Raw genomic sequence first — 15,646 nt, forward strand, 5'->3', positions numbered from 1 at the left:
GAGGCATAGAATTCCATTGTGTATATATATCACATTCTCTTGATCCATTCATCTACTGAGGGCCATCTGGGTTGGTTCCATATCTTAGCTATGGTAAGTAATGCTGCAATAAACATAGTTGTGCTAGTAGCATTAGTGTGGTCTTGTTTGTAAACATTTGGGTAAATGCCCAAACGTGGGATTGCTGGGTCATAGGGGAGCTCTGTGTGAAGTCTTTTGAGGAACCTCCATACTGCTTTCCAAAGTGGTTGAACAAGTTTACACTCCCACCAAAAATGAAGTAAGGTTCCCTTCTGTCCACATCCACTCCAGCATCTGTTGCTGTTAGAGTCCTTATTTATAGACATTCTAGCTGGGGTGAGGTGGTATCACAATGTTGTTTTGATTTGCATTTCTTTTGTGGCTAGGGAGGTTGAGCATTTCTTCATGTGTCTGTTGGCCATCCATCTTCTTCAGAGAAGTTTCTCTTCAAGTCTTTAGCCCACTTATTTATTGGGCAGTTGTTTCTTTGACGATTTGTTGTTGGGGGATTTAATTTTTTGTGCTCTAAGTATATTTTAGATATGAGACCATTGTCCGCTGTATGGCTAGTGAAGATCTTTTCCCAATCTGTGGGCTTTCTTTTCATCTTTCTAGCTATGTCCCTTGCCATACAGAAGCTCTGCAACTTCATGCAATCCCATTTGTCCTACCTTTCTTTGATTTGTTGTGTTTCTGGGTCTCTATTAAGAAAATTTCGGCCTGAGCCAAGGAGGCCTAGGGTTTCTCCTATTGCATCCTGTAATGTTTTCAGAGTGTCTGCTTTGACTCCGAGGTCTTTGATCCATTTGGAGTTGATTGTGGTGCAGGGTGATATATAAGGATCTAGTTTTTGTGTTCTGCAAGTAGTTAACCAATTTTGCCAGCACCATTTACTGAAGAGCCTGTCTTTCTTCCATTCTATTATATTTTGGCTCCCTTATCGAAGATGAGCTGGCTATAGGTCTTTAGGTTCATTTATCGGTTTTCAATTCTATTCCATTGGTCCTGAGGTCTGTTCTTATGCCAGTACCAAGCTTTTTTGGTTACTATGGCTTTATAATAGGGTTTGAAATTTGGTATTGATATTCCAGCAGCACTGTTATTTCCATTGAGGAGCGTTTTCGTTATTCTGGGTCTTTTATTGTTCCATATGAATTTTTGGGTTGACTTTTCTATTTCCTTGAAGAATGAAGTTGGAATTTTGATAGGTATTGCATTGAATTTGTAGATATCCTTTGGAACTATTGCAATTTTCACAATGTTAATCTTTCCAATTCAGGAGCATGGGAGGTTTTGCCATTTTCTAAGTTCTGTTTGGATTTCCTATTTCAAGATTTTAAAGTTTTCATCATAGAGGTCCTTCACTTCTTTGGTTTAGTTAATTAATAGTTATTTTATTTTTTGAGGGGCTATTAAAAATGGAGTGACTTTCCTAATTTCAGCCACACTTTTCTCATTGTTGGCATACAGAAAAGCCATTGATTTTGGGGGGTTAATTTTATACCCTGTTACTTTGCCAAAGTTTTGAATCAGCTTGAATAATTTGTGAGTGGAGTCCGTGGGATTCTTTAAATACAATATCATGTCATCTGCAAAGAGGGAGAGTTTTATTTCTTCTGTCCCTATTTGGATCTGTTTATGTTTTTGATCTTGTCTTATTGCTGTAGCTAGGCATTCTAATACTAGATTAAAGAGAAGTAGACAGAGTGGACATGCTTGTCTTGTTCCTGAGTTAAGAGGAAATGGCTTTAGTTTTTGACCATCATGTATAATGCTGGCTGTAGGTTTGTCATATACAGCCTTTATTGTATTGAGAAATGTTCCATGGATTCCTAATTTTTCCAAAACCTTCATCATAAAGGGGTGTTGGATTTTGTCGAATGCTTTTTCTGCATCTATTGAGATATCCATGTGGTTCTTCTCCTTGCTACTGTTGATGTGATGGATAATATTAATTGATTTGTGTATATTGAACCAGCTTTGCATCCCTGACATGAATCCTGTTTGATAATGGTGTATGATTTTTTGGATGAATTTTTGAAGTCGATTGGTCAAAATTTTTTTGAGAAGTTTTGCATCAATGTTCATCAAAGAAATGGGTCTATAGTTCTCTTTCTTTGATGAGTCCCTGCCTGGTATTGGGTTGAGCGTTATGATGGCTTCATAGAATGTGTTTGGTATTGAACTTTCTCTTTCAATTTCATTGAAGAGTTGGAGGTGTATTGGTGTGAGCTCTGCTTCGAAGGCCTTGTAGAATTCTGTAAAACCATCTGGTCCTGGACTTTTCTTAGCTGGGAGGTCTCTTATTGCTCTTTCTATTTCAATGCTTGATTTGGGCCTGTTAAGATGGTTTAACTCATCTTGGTGTAGTTTTGGCATGTCAATATTTGCTAGGAAAAGGTCCATTTCTGTCAAGTTCTCAAACTTATTAGCATAAAGTTTTGAGAAATATTCCCTTATAATGTTCTGAATCATGGTTTTTTCTGCAGTTATGTTTCCATTCTGATCTCTGAGTTTATTAATTTGGGTTTGTTCTCTCTTTTTCTGATAAGATTTGCTAAGGGTCTTTCAATTTTGTTAATTATTTCGAAGAACCAACTCTTTGTTTTGTTGATTGTTTCCATAGTTATTTTGGATTCTAATTCATTTAATTCTGATTTAGTTTTAATTATTTCTTTCTGTCTACAGGATTGGGGTTTATCTTGCTGCTCTTTTTCAAGGAGGTTCAGATGTCTCATTAAATTGTTGGTTGCAGATCTCTCCAATTTGTTGATGTAGGAGATCAGAGGTATAAACTTGCCTCTGAGTACTGCCTTTGCTGTGTCCCAGAGGAGCTGGTAATTTGTGTGTTCATTTTTGTTGAATAGCATGAACATTTGAATTTCCTTTCTAATCTCTTCCATGACCCACTCGTGATTCAGCAGTGTGTTGTTCAGCCTCCATGTGTTACTGGACAATGTTTTTGTATGTTTGGGAAGTTCTCTGCTAGGATTCTGTTAAACAAATTTCCTAGACCATTTACTTCTGTTTCTAGGTGCTCCTCTACACCCATTATCCTTAGATTAGGCCTTCTGATGGTGTCTTCCAAATGTTGGATAGATCTATCATATTTCTTTGACTTGTCTTGGATGGTTGTATGTTCTTTCTCTATAATATCTAGGTTATCTTTCATCCCCGAGATTCAATCTTCTGCATGGTCTAACCTGCTGTCAAGACTTTCTACTTCGTTTTTTATTTCTTTTCTTTCTAATTGGTCAGCTTTGATGGCTTCAAATTCTTTGTTGAAGCTTTGTTTTATATCTTGTATGGACTTCTTTACTTCTTTAATTTGGTGTTCAGTGTTTATTCTCAAATCACTTAGTTGATTGGTTATGGTTTCCTTGGACTCCCATTCCTTCCGTTGGTTTCCATTCAGGATTCCCTTTGTGGTTTCTCTGACTTCCTTCAGCTCTTTGTTAATGGATTCCATGAATGCCTTTAGTGATCTTTGTGTATTCTCATCTTGCTCTCTCAATTCCTGTATTACTCTTTGCTTAGCTTCCTCCCGTTCATGCCATTCTTGTAGTTCTCTTTGAGTGTTCTCATGCTCTTCAGTCCATTCCTGCCTTTCTCTTTGAGTATTCTCAAGCTGCTCATGCAAATCCTGTATCAGTTTTTGAGTAGCTTCCTCACGCTCATGATATTCCTGTATAAAGCTTTGGATTGTCTCCTCTCTCTCCCTATCACGCTCATACAAAATTCATTGTATATTTTCAATCTTTTCATTTATCATGTTTGCCAGAAGTGTTTGTAGAGCTATTTGGGAACTCTCCTCTGGATTATTCATTATCTGTTCTGTCCCCTGATTATCATGAATGGGAGTGGAGTTACCCTGACTTACCATTTTTCTTGTGGTTTTCCAGCTTACTCTGCCCATTTGGGATGAAAATAGCTCCAGTTTTGTGCTAGAACACTAACTTAAGGCAAGCATCATCCAAAGTCTGAAATTGCACAATCAATAGTCTGCAGATAAAATCTAGTTCAACAGATACCTCTATTCAACATAAAACAACTATATATTAATGGTCTACGAACCGCAAAGAATAATTTGGTAAACCAGAAATTATTAGGTTAGGGGGAGATGTGGGTAAAAAATAGGAATAGAGTGATGTGTGAAGGTACAGGGAGAGTTAACTAAGTCCTAGTCTCAAAGCAGGAAATAGGTTAGATAGGATGAAAGTAGAGAGAGAGAAAACAAGAAGAACGGAAAGGGGAAAAAGGACCCCAGAAAAAATAGAAAAATAAAAGTTAATAATATACAGATTCAAGAACAATCTATTCAAAGAACGTGAATATATTGAGAGAAGGGGAGGGATATATAGGTGATGTGAAAAAGTTAAAAATAAAAATACTTAAAATATTATATAGGTAAAAAGAGGTAGTACTGCTATTAAGGAATTTAAGTCTCAGAAGTTTTGTATTGAGTAATCAATTTGTGGATTAAGTGTGTACACAATGGGGGATAGGGTCTAATAGTCAAATATGGGTTTATCTGAGGATGTGCAGAACAACAATTAAGTCCCATAAAGAAGAACAAAAAAGATGAAAAGGTGAGAAGGATAAGGAAGAAAGAAAAAAAAAGATCAGAAGTTCAGTCTAGCTAAGCAAAAACAAAAAGAATATTTTTTTAAAAGAAGGAAAAAAAAACAAAGAAAAATGCACACATACATGTATCCCTAAAATAAAGATTATAAGGGGAAAAAGTTACGAGAAAACAATTTTTTTCAAAAAAGGTCAAATTTTAAAATTAAAAAATATTTAGAAAAGAAAAAATTTTTTTGTAAAAGTTATATAAAAAAAAAGAAGAGGAAAAAAAAAATTCTTTGATTTTTTGGAGGAGGGTTCGGAAAAATCCTGTATCTCCCTTGTGCCTGTAATCAGCCTCTGATTGTAGTCTCTGGTCTGCTTGTGGTCCTGGGGCTTGGTTGGTTTCTTAAGTCAGTTTGTTTGGACAGGCAGAAAAATGCTCTGCTTTACCCAGGATTTTTCGATCCTCCTCCCAAGTTAGTTCAAGGGGAGGTGGGTGGGCTTTGAGTATCACAAAAGAGGGAGATGGCTTTTTCCTCAAGTTTGGAGATGCTGTCATGAGGCTATGTTCTGGGTAGGGTTGAGACCTTTCAGCAAACAGTAGGTTTTTCCGGGGCCTAGTTTGTGAGAAACTCACAGATCCCGGCCTAGAGCCACTCTCAGGGTTTCTGTTTAGTGAATTTCAGTTGATTGTTGAGGCTGCTAAATGGAGGGGCAGCCTCTGGCTCTGATTACCCGATGAAGAAAGCCACTCCTAGGTCTGGCGCCCGAACTGGGTGCCTTTTCCCTGAGTAGAGCTGAGTCTGGCAGGTCACGCAGCCATTAAGTTATTGTGACCTATTAAATGACCCTAGTTTTCTTCTAAGGCCTGAGTTGGAGCTAGCAGCTCTGCTGAGCTTTGTCGGTATCCAAGATGGAGATCTCCGGTACTGGGGGGGAGGGGTGGCCTTCCCTCCTCTGCTCCCTGAGAAGGAGTGAGGAAGTCAGGCTTCTACTCACGCTGAGTCTTGGTTCCTGGGTCGTCTCTGGTCTGTGAACTGCAGGATGAAAATGTCTACTCCTTGTCGGTTCTTGCTGGTGTTGAGTAGAATCCGCTCGCCCTCCACGTCTGGCTCTTTCGTCCCTGTTATGCCTCCAGCTTCGCCTCCACCATCTTCCTTGATCCCCATCCACGACTTGTTTTTCCCCATCTCCTCCACAAATTATACCGACATTAAATATAGTGAAAGAAGGGGTTATACTGTGGGGGAGGGACATACAAAGCTACAAAGAAATAATCTTATAAATGAAAGAAAAACAATTAAATACTTATCTAGGGATTCTTTTTCCTAACATCACATTATCTGACTTTTCCTGCTTGACTCATACATATACTAGATATTGCAAATAAGGGGAACCATGGGACCTTTGTGTATTTGGGCTTGGCTTACTTCACTTAATATAATTTTTTCCAAGCGTTTCCATTTCCTAACAAATGGGGAAATGTCATTCTTTCTGATGGAGGTATAGAATTCCATTGTGTATATAGACATGACAGAAAGGTGCGGGAAAACCTTTTACTCTTCAGTGAGGTTGTGGCTTGTGTTTCACAAAGTGTTATGAAAGCTCTCCATGAGAAATCTAGCAGCTCTATTTCTAAAAAGTACTTGCATGCTTACACTTTCTGATAATGTCTCAATTCAAGTACTTCTCCTTGGAGTTCAGTACTATTCAATGATGCTGTGTCTGCTTTTTGTTATATTTTGCAGACCAGTCTTGCTGATGAAATTTGTGCTTCCAATTCCATCCACAAAATGCAGACAAAAATTATCTGAAAAAATTTGTATCTGTTGACAGTGCATATACTTTTATTTTTTATTACAAACATAGAATGTAGTACAAATTTTCATAGCAATTACACTGCACTAGGTTGTGGGCAGATTCTAATGTGTTCATGTAGAGTAGTTGAGTTGATGTTTTAATATGCCTGTGGTCCTAAAACCAATACCTTACTGATATTGAGTGACAAATACAACTTCCTATAAGTACAAAAGTTTTCCTTGCATCTTTATAATATATATACATATATAGATAGATAGATAGATATTTATATTGTAAAGATACTGTACAGAGTGGTTACAATTACATAAGTAAGGTAATGAGTACCAATTTTTTTTACTATTGGTCATGGGCTTGAACTCTAGGCCTGAGCACGGTCCCTCAACTCTTCAGCTCAAGGCTCTTGCTCTACCACTTGAGCTACAGTGCCAATTCCGATTCTCTGGTGGTTTATAGGAGATAAGAGTTTACGGACTTTCCTTCCCTGGCTGGCTTTGAACCACAATCCTCACACCTCAGCCTCCTGAGTAGTTAGGATTACAGGCATGAGCCACCGGCACCTGGCATGAGTCCATTTCTTATTGAGCATTTTTACCTCATCCTTTTTTTTCCCCTACCATCCCTTCTCTTCACACCTCCTCAACTCATCCCTCCACCCACTCTCTGATAAAGTGTCTTATTACTACATTATTATTCTCATTATTACAATGGGTCAACCTGAATCCTATCTTTTTATATTAAATGAAGAAATGCTGGCTTGATTTATGCTGATTATACTTGTGTAGACACAAGTAAAATCAGTCACCAAGTCCAAGACCATATAAATGAAATGGACACCTTTTTTGTCAGTTGGTTTAGTTGTGTTCTACACATTTATTGACAGGTTACAAATTATTCTCAAACTTTAATATATTAAAAATAATCTCTTCGTTTCTTATTTTCTTGGCCAGAAAATCAGCAAGACCTCAGTCAGCATTAATCTCATAGGAATTTTCACATGAGTTGGTTACCTGTTGACCTGAGGTCCAGTTTTATCTGGACTCACTAATCTGCTTAGGATTTGATGCTGGCTGTTGGAAAAGAGCTCAAAGAAGGATGCCAGTTAAAGGCTTATAATTTTATTCTTTACCATGATATTCTCCTGCTACTTTGGTTGTTGAGAGTGTGTATAAGAGCAAGCATTCCTTGGGGATCAGGGAGACACCATATGATCTTTACATACTGATATTTCCGAGTAACTTGCTATCACGTATACTGCATTTTGCAAGTCCAATCTGTCAAAACCTACCAGTTTTAAGAGATAAGAGGAGTGGTAAAAGAACTCTTAGAGACAAATACATCTTGAACATATTTTGTTCCAAGCATTCCATCTAAGGCATTTTCAGCAACTAATGAAACTTGCGTTGGCTGTAATTATGTTTCTTTCTCCATGTGTGCATGTATACATGTGCATATGTATATGTGAATTTGTGTGTATAGTAACATATATGTGTACAATATAAGGGCATATACACATATATGCATATATAAATAAATATACATATACAAATATATATGCATATATATCTTTGTTCAGTGACTTAATCTATAGTTCCCAGAACATTGGCATTCTCACAAAGTGTTCATGATAAACTGCTCTGAGGACCTGTGCTCTATTGTACTCACTTCCACCATTACCTTCTTTTTCATCCCTGTGAACAACTTCGGTCTATTTTCCATAGGAGAGCTTTATTTTCATTACATGTAGTTACAAACAGATAATCAAAGACAAAGGTTGTTTGTGAAAGAAAAAGAACTTTTAGTTCACAGGTTAAAATACCTTTTTTGGGGGGAGGGGTCCAGTCTTGGTGCCTGAAGTCTGGGCCTGGGAACTGTCCCTCAGCTCTTCATCTCAAGGCTAGTGCTCTACCACTTGAGCCACAGCACCACATCTGGATTTTTTTCTTTTTGCTTATGTGCTGCTGAGGAATCGAACCCAGGGCCTCATGCATGCAAGGCAAGCGCTCTACCACTGAGCCACTTTCCCAGCCCAAGTTAAAATATCATATCCATCCAAATGATTCTTATGAGATGAAATTTGTAATAGTAGTAAACTTGAAAAGGAATTCCTAGACCTGTTGTTTTGCCATTTAGAATGTCAAAGAATAATATCACGTCACTCATAATTCTTAAAGAATGCAAGGGAAAATGTTAGTCCCCATCATGTTCCCACAAAGAGTGGATCCTCAAAGATAATAGTAGACCAGCAGGAATTCTATGTAGCAGACATAGAGCATGAAAGAGAAAGAGAGGAAATGAGAGAGTGTGAAAGAGGGAGAAATATCATGATACTGAAAGTGTATAACAGATAAAAAAGAGCTGTATAAGAATATTCATACTGTTATCTTTAGACTCTACATGTACATTTGAAGGTATTTGATGTATGATAATCCCTGAACGCAAAATATAAAATGATTTTAATAAAAATTAAAAATGACTCAGAAGTAATTAAAAATGCTAACACAATTTCACATTAGCAAACTCTCAGAGATATTTCATGACTTTGAAAAGAATAAAGTGGCTGGGGTTAGTATAAATTTAGAAGTATAACAATACACAAAAATATAAAAAGATATTCATATATTTCATTATATAACCCAAAGCAGAAAGAAAATATTGTTTAGATGAATCTTTAAAACCCAGTCTATCAGGAGCTGGGACGGTGGCTGTTGTAGAGTGCCTGCCTTGCATGCATGAGGCCCTAGGTTTGATTCCTCAGCATCACATAAGTAGAAAAAGACGGAAGTGTTTCTGTGGCTCAAGTGGTGGCACTAGCCTTGAGCTGAGGTACAGCAACCAGGCCCCATAGTTCAACCCCATGGCCAACAAAATCAAAGTAAAAAACAAAACAAAACCCAGTCTCTCACTTTTGTGACCTCAACTCTGTAATATCACTGCTTCAGCCCAGGGCTAAGATTTTAAGTGTGGACATTTATCATCCCTCCTGATTCTGACTGTACTTGATAATTTTTAATCAATATTTTGTTCTTAATTTTGCTTTTGGTAAATTCACATGCAACTATAAAAAATGGTTTGGCCATCCCAGTAACCTTCTCAAAGTACCTCCTGATGATGAATAACAAAAGGTTTTACTATATTACAAGGGAAACAATACTACAAATAAAGAAACACAATAACTAAATATTAATGATTAATAAAATAAAATACCAAAGAATTACCAGTGTTTTCAGTATTTGAAGTGTACTTACATATTTGATTTTACTATTCTCACATTCCTGTACATATAACACTGAATAAGATTATGATGTTCAACAGAAGTTTTATAGGCTATGTGTAGTTTTTAAAGTTACCCACTAAGATTGCTTTTTATGACTCATCTCATCATTTGTATATGTATATGTATATGGTTTATATCATCATTTGTTCCTCACTAATATATAAAGTAAGGAAGCCCTAAAGTTTTAAGAGAAACTGTGCAGTTAACAAAGTCTTAACTCTTCACACTGCTTCTTTACACTAAGACTTTGTAACATCTCATTAGTAATGTTTTTATAAACTCTGAAATGTACTTTTTAGTAGCATATGTCTGCTACCATAAATCTTAAATATTTATAGAAAAGTTGTATGACCTGAAAAACAGTCCTAATTTTGGCCTATATAAGCAAATTCCCAAAATTAAATATATTTAAAACATTAAAACTTTTAAAAAACCTTAACACTTGCCGCAGTGTTCATTATGACAGGTGCCTTATACAGAATAATTGAATTCGTCCTCCTAGACATCTCTTTTTTATTTTTATTTTTTGTGAACATACTGTACAGAGGGGTTACATTTACATGGGCAAGATAATGAGTAAGTACATTTCTTATGAAGCATTGCAGCCTCCTCCTTTGTTTACCCTTCACATCCCTTCCCAGCCTTCCTCCGCCCCCCCAACCAATTCCACCCCCCTCCCCCGATCCTACACATCTCTTGAACAACAATATCTGGGATTATTTTGTTTTTGACATGTCAATCTTGGCTATTCTTAAATGTGTGCTTATGTAAGAAGTACATGGTTTTAAAATTTCACGAGAATTCTTCAAATCTTACTTTTCTTTGAATTGTCTAGTTCAAGAAAATCAATTACACTTTATATATAAAAAATGCTCTGTGCTCAATTCAGCAGCACATACACTAACATTGGAGCAGTACAGAGTAGATTAACATGGCTCCTGTGCGAGGTTGATATGCAAATTCTTGAATCATTCCATATTTTTACAATAAAGATGCTGGAAAGGATGTGGCCACAAGGGAACCTTACTAGATTCTTGGTGGGAGTGTTAACTTGTTCAACCACTTTGGAAAGCAGTATGGAGGCTCATCAAAAGACTCCATATAAAGCTCCCCTATGACCCAGCAATCACACTTTTGGGGATTTACCCAAATGATCACAAAGAAGACCATACTAAAACTCCCAGAACAACTATGTTTACTGCAGCATTATTTACAATAGCTAAGATATGGAGCCCACCCCGATGGCCCACAGAAGATGAATGGATCATGAAAATGTGGTATATATAAAAAATTAAATTCTATGCCTCCATGAGAAAGAATGACATCGCCCAATTTGTTAAGAATTGGAAAGACTTGGAAAAAAATTTATTAAGTGAAGTAAGCCAAGTCCAAAGAAACGTAGGTTTCCCTTATTTTCAACAGCTAATATATGTCTGGGATAAGCGGAATAGATCAGAAGCTATGTGCATATCAGATAAGATGATATTACAGGAAATGAACCAGACAAGTGGTTTTTTTGTTTCTTGCTATTGTTTCTAAGATACTTATAATGTGTGATGTGATTTTTTTTGTTCCTTTATATGTTCCTTCCCTATGCTCTAACCCCTGTTTTCACTGTACTTGAAGTTGGTGCGCCTACATCCTGTGTATATGTTTCTCTAATTTGGGGAGGGGAAAGGGAAATACAAAATTCTTAAATATGGATACAGGTTGAGATGCACAAGACACTATGTTGAAAAATGAACTTTACACTTTAGGCAGGGGAAGGGGGAGGGGAGTGTATTTCTGGAGGTGGGAGGGAAAGGATGGTGGAAGAAAAAGAAAGGTAGAGGTAACAATGCTTGTTAGGAAATGTACTCATTATTTGCTCATATAAATATGACACCTCTGTACAGCTATTTTTACAGGTGGACCCATTGGCAACAATGAGAAGTACAAGTCGTTATGTTGAAAATGAACTTTACAACTTTGGTGGGGGGAGCGGGGAGGATTGGGTGGGAGGGCTACGAGGATGGGAAGGGATGGGAAGGGGAAACAAAGGAGGAGGCTACAATGCTTGATAAGAAATGTACTCATTATCTTGCCCATGTAATTGTAACCCCTCTGTACAGTATTTTCACAGTAAAAAAAAAAAAAGTATAAAAATGTTCTGATATAGAAGAGTTTATTTCCTCTATTTTACCCAGATAATATCGTTAACAAAGAAATTAATGCAGAACACTGATATGCTGATTTGAAGGTATTTTGAATAAATGTGTGGGTGTGGGTGTGTGTACACACACGCATGCACAAATGCACACATGCACATGCTTGTGCATTGGCATGCTCAGAGTTTGAAATCAGGGCTTCAAGGTCTTGCTAGGCCTTTCCTCTCTAGATTGATGAGCTAATATATGAGCTACATCTCCATTCCTGGCTCTTTGCTAGTTCATTATAATTTCTGAAAAATAATCTCATGAACTTATTCTGCCCTGAGTGGCTTCCAACAGTTTTCCATAGATCTCAGGCTCCTGAGTAGATATCCCGAGTAGAAAGGATTAAAGGTGTTACCAGCCAGGACAAGGCTTTCAGAATAATTTTAAAAGTAGAAGAAAGTTTACTTGATGGGGGCCTGTTTTATCATCTCCTACTTTTAAATCATTTTGGAGTGATTATATGTGAATTCACTTCGTTTTTGGATTCTTAAAAGATAGTAAGTTTTGGTATTTAAAAGTTTTAGTACTTTTTAAAAAAGGATACAGGAGCTATGGGACAAAAGAAATTTGACTATCTTTGGACCTCAATTTATAAGCTCAGCTCTGTGCATGATAACCCAATGTCACCAACACAGTCTGTGTTGGAGACAAAATGTAACAGAAGACAATCACCATGGGCAATATTTGGTATGTTATTATTTATAGGACAATATGAATATTGAAATGAGAGTGTAAGAGAATGGAGAGATTTTTACCTACATTTTTTGTATTGCTAAAAGGCGTTTGGAGACCGTGACTCATTTCCTTCCTCACTATGTGTCTTTGGGCCATGCACTTCGTGCCTTAAATTACAATTTTTCCCAACGCTAAAATGGTAATAACATGAGCATTATAGCAATTGTTATCTTAAGAATTGAGAGAAATAAAACATGCAAAATACTTAACATAAAATATTGTGAATGAGCTTTGAGTTTAGCCAAAATTTTTTAATACTAAATAGTATGCAATAATATTACAGAAAACATTACAGGTAGTGAGCAACCAGAAGGAATGTGATCTATTGACCATGCTCTGCTTCCAAGGAAGCCATGTGTACAACGTCTCATGCTTTAAATCATACTGGTTATCTTATGTCTTGGTAGTGTAAAAGTATCAAGGACAGAATAATGAAGGAATGTTGTAGACTGAGGTAATGTCCTTATGATAATGTGCAAAACTGATAAAACGTAAAAGTACCTGAGCAGTATATTGTGTTTTATATCATTTAAGTTCCATTCAAAGAAAGGGAATACTTAGAAAAATGAATTCTCTTTTTGATATCCTATCGTAGGTCCTTAGCAGGATGAACTCTTTCTTCATTCTTGTTGAGGCATTATCAGATGAGAAGAACTGTATTTTTTGTTTGCTTCCTTCAATTTATTCTTCAATTTGAAATCTGAACTACTTGACACTGAATGAAACCAAGGGAAATTAGACACGCAGGCTTTGGAAAAAACAATTAACATAAAATAAATAAAATACATATAGCTTTATGAAAGGTCTAACTAAATTGAATTATATAGTCTAAAGATTAAACAGAAAATGATATAAGCAATATCATGTTATTGAAAATTGGAAAATGTAAAGAGTTGCTTAAATTTTCCTTTCTCCTCCCTTGAATTAATTATTGATTTTGTATAAAGAGATTAAAGATGAGATTAACAAGAAATAATTAAAATTCAAAAGAGTTCAGGGAAGATGGTAGGGGAGAAGGTGGAGTCTAAACAGGCTCTCTCATAGAAAGCAGTTTAAGTATTCCAGTGAACAGTCCTAAGTAAAAGAATCACACCAAGGGTGCCATCACCAGAGAGTTTAGCCAGAGAGGGAAAATCCAGGCAAGGGGACAGGTCCGTGCACTTGCCAGCAGGCTCCGCTGTGGTTGTGGCGGTGGCTGTGGCAGCTGTAGGCCATCAAAAACGAAACACAGAGAGTCTGGGACCAAAGCCCCAGATAAGCGGGCTAGGGGATTCTACACAACACCAGCAAGAACTGACAAGGAACAGACATCTTCATCCTGCAAATCGCAGACCAGCGATGACCCAGGAACCAAGACTCTGGCATGAGTAGAAGCCTGACATCCTCACTCCTTCTAAGGGAGCAGAGGAGGAAAGGCAACACTTCCCCTCCCCACTACTGGAGATCTCCATCTTTTATAGTGATAAAGGCCTGGCTGAGCAGCTAGCTCCAACTCAGGCCTTGGAAGAAAACAAGAGTCATTTAGCAGATCACAGGAACCCGACCTCACCTGCCAGGCTCAGCTCCACCCAGGGAAAAGTCATCCCGCCCAAGCAGAGAAAGTTCTGTCCTCCTCAAGTGTTGATTTCTTCACAGGCTAAACAGAGCCAGAGGCTGCCCCTCCCTACAACAGTCTTGACAATCAACTGAAATTCAGTAAACATAAACCCTGAGTATATCTCCAGGATAGGCTCTGTAAGTGTCTCAGAAGCTAGCCCCTCAGGGAAACTCTACTGCTTGCTCAAAGGCCTCCACTCTACCCAGAACCAAGCCTCAACAAAGCATCTCCAAACTAGAGGAAAAATCCATCTCCCTCTTTTGTGAGACTCAAAGCAGATCTCCCTCCCATTGAATTAGCCTGGGAGGAGGATCACAAAATTCTGGGTAAAGCAGAACATTTTTCTGCCTGCTCAAACAAACTAACTTAAGAAACCAATCAAGCCACAAGAAAATCAAACACCACAAGCAGACGAGAGACTCCAACAAAAGACTGGTTACAGACACAAGGGAGATACAAGATCTTCCCACACCCTCCAAAAATCAAAGAACTCATTTTTTGTACCTTTTAAAATTTGTTTAAATTTTTTGTTTTCATTTTTAATTTTAAAAAATTGTTTGCTGTTAACGTTTTTTTCGTCCTGTTATAATTTTTATTTTGGGGGAATATCTGTGCGGGTGTGTGTGTTTGTGTGTGTGTGTGTGTGTGTGTGTGTGTGTGTGTGTGTGTGTGTGTGTGTGTTTTAGCTCTACTTAACTTTTTCTTTTCACTTTTTTTCTTCTTTCATTCTTTTTTGCGTGACTTAATTGCTTTTCTGCTCATCCTCAGATATACCAATAGTTGATTATTAGACCTTATCCCCCATTGTGTACACAATCCAGAAATTTATTACTCAATTCAAATCATCTTTGACAAGTTGCTTAATAGCAGTACTGCCTCTTTATACCTGTATAATATTTTCAACTCTTTTTTACTTTTTCGCATCTCCTTTCTATCCCTCGCCTTCTCTCATCCTATCCCTGTTCTTCTGTGAATATTACGTTCTTAAATTTGCATAAATTTTAAGTGTTTCAATTAATAGTTTTTAATATTTATTTTTCTATTCTTTCTTGTCTCTTTTTTCTTTTTCTTATTTTTTCTTCTTTTTTTCTTTCTCTACTATCATTCTAACCAAACTATTTCCTTTATTGAGATTAGGACTTAGATAATTTAACTCTCCTTTTACCTTTCCACATCCCTCTATATCTATTTTTACCCACATTTCTCACTAAACCTTATAATTTCTGGTATGTCAAATTATTCTTTGCTGTTCATAGCCCATTAGTACATAGATGTTTGATATTGAATAAAAAGATCTGTTGAACTAGATTGTATCTGCAGATTTTTGATTGTGCAACTACAGACTTTGGATGATGCTTGTCTTAAGATAGTGTTCTAGCACAAAACTGGTGTTACTTTCATTCCAAATCGGCAGAACAAGCAGAAAAACACAAGAAA

General features: G+C 37.0%; 1 non-coding gene across 1 annotated transcript; it reads left to right on the forward strand.

Annotated features, from left to right (window-relative positions):
- The first annotated feature begins 10,558 nt into the window (after positions 1–10,558).
- Positions 10,559–10,665, forward strand: LOC138820385 (U6 spliceosomal RNA). Its single transcript, XR_011369855.1, has one exon. It is a non-coding gene; the product is annotated as a U6 spliceosomal RNA (small nuclear RNA).
- The last annotated feature ends 4,981 nt before the right edge of the window (positions 10,666–15,646 follow it).

This window comes from Dipodomys merriami, unplaced genomic scaffold (assembly GCF_024711535.1).
Source record: "Dipodomys merriami isolate MVZ:Mamm:240054 unplaced genomic scaffold, mDipMer1.0.p SCAF_872, whole genome shotgun sequence".
In the NCBI taxonomy this organism is placed as follows: domain Eukaryota; kingdom Metazoa; phylum Chordata; class Mammalia; order Rodentia; family Heteromyidae; genus Dipodomys; species Dipodomys merriami.